This window comes from Octopus bimaculoides, chromosome 10 (assembly GCF_001194135.2).
Source record: "Octopus bimaculoides isolate UCB-OBI-ISO-001 chromosome 10, ASM119413v2, whole genome shotgun sequence".
NCBI classification, from domain to species: domain Eukaryota; kingdom Metazoa; phylum Mollusca; class Cephalopoda; order Octopoda; family Octopodidae; genus Octopus; species Octopus bimaculoides.
Window position 1 is genome coordinate 61,826,488 of NC_068990.1, and position 1,806 is coordinate 61,828,293.

At 38.7% G+C, this 1,806-nt stretch overlaps 1 protein-coding gene across 4 annotated transcripts in view; it reads right to left on the bottom strand.

Annotated features, from left to right (window-relative positions):
* LOC106884059 (zinc finger protein 836) overlaps positions 1-1,806 on the bottom strand; it is a 294,539-nt gene that overhangs the window by 21,153 nt on the left and 271,580 nt on the right. The gene's annotated exons all lie outside the window — the stretch shown is intronic.

Genomic DNA, 1,806 nt, shown 5'->3' on the forward strand with positions numbered 1-1,806 from the left:
CTAACCACTGCATCATGTGCCTTCACCACATGTTACAATGTAAATTTTTGCATGAGGCTGTCCCCGCAGATGTGCTTACAAAATGATGTTAGATATTCTGCTTCACATATCAAGCTACCCTTCTGGTCTTTTCCCACTTTGTACCTTTGTTGTCCTGTGCCCCAGTTTGTATGTATCCTTTCACTTTATCCCTTGATTCTCTCAATGAGGTTTTAGATTCATCCCTTCATCATCTTACCATCTGCACACTTTCCAGAACTTCAGATGTACCCAAGGATTGCATGGCTGAAAATATCTTCTTTACCTGCAATACATACCTTAACTGGTTTGACTGCTTTTTATCCACCTACCATGTGTATATCCAGGGGATTATTTTTGCTACTGGTACTGGAATTTGCCATCCATTCTATTCCCCATTTGAATTATGCATTCTGTAGGAAATCTTTGTGCCATTATTGTTATTGTTATTATTATTATCATAATTAAGGCAATGAGCTGGCAGAAATGTTAGCACTCCAGGTGAAATGCTTTGCAGCATTTCGTCTGTCTTTATGGTCTGAGTTCAAATTCTGCCGAGGCTGACTTTACTTTTTATCCTTTCAGGGTTGATAAAATAAGTACCAGTTTAACATTGGGGTCGATGTAATTGACTTACCCACCCACCCTTAAACTGCTGGCCTTGTGCCAAAATTTGAAATCATCATCATTATTATTATTATTATTTATATTGAGTGAGAGAGCAGTGCAATGCTGTCAGAATGACACTGGGATACAAATATATGAAGCCCAATATACCCACCATATCCCATCTGATAGGGGTACACCAGGCGCAGGCATCACAACTATATGTGCTTGACATGGTGACCTCATTTCAAGATAAATAGTATCTTGGAGGGGAGGCCAGTGAGAATTTTTTTCAGATTGATTGTTCCATCCCACACAAAAAGTCCCTGAATAAGGGTTGTTTAAGGATGATGAACAAAACACCCATACTTCCACAAAACAAAACACCATATTTCCCAAAAATTCCTTTTCAACACATGGCTATGATGCTACCCCACTGTGCCCGCTCGTGATCAGAGAGGCACATATTGACAACCACTAAGGGACATGTCCAGCTCGTTACAGTCAAGTAACTGACAGGTAAATCTGCAGTACTGAACAAAATATTATTATTATTATACACTGTGGGATGCACAGCCCTAAGGGCTTTCCTTTCTTTTCTCTACCCCCATTAAATTTGTGTCTCATGTTCTTTAATCCCTTCACTTCCTTCTCCTTCTATCCTATTCTCCCTATGTTAGCCCTACTGTTCATATTTGCATACTGGTGTACACAAAGGCCGTCACCTTTTTTTGTGTTGCATTTCTACTACGTGATCCTGATGAAAGAAACTAGCATCATTTATTTCTGCAACTGGGTTTTATGCTCAAATAACTGATGTCTGCCAATCACATGAAAGGAGTACATTATATCAAGAATTAATCCTATGCTTTTTTTGTGATACACACACACATACATATATACTTATAAATACTCATGCAAGCATATAACTTATATAAATATATGCCTATATAAATACTTATATACATACATGCATATATAGATACACACATACACACAAACATATATAAACACATTCATGCATCATCATCATCATCATCATCATCATCATCATTGCCGTTTAACGTCCGCTTTCCATGCTAGCATGGGTTGGACGATTTGACTGAGGACTGGTGAAACCAGATGGCTACACCAGGCTCCAATCTGATTTGGCAGAGTTTCTACGGCTGGATGCCCTTCCTA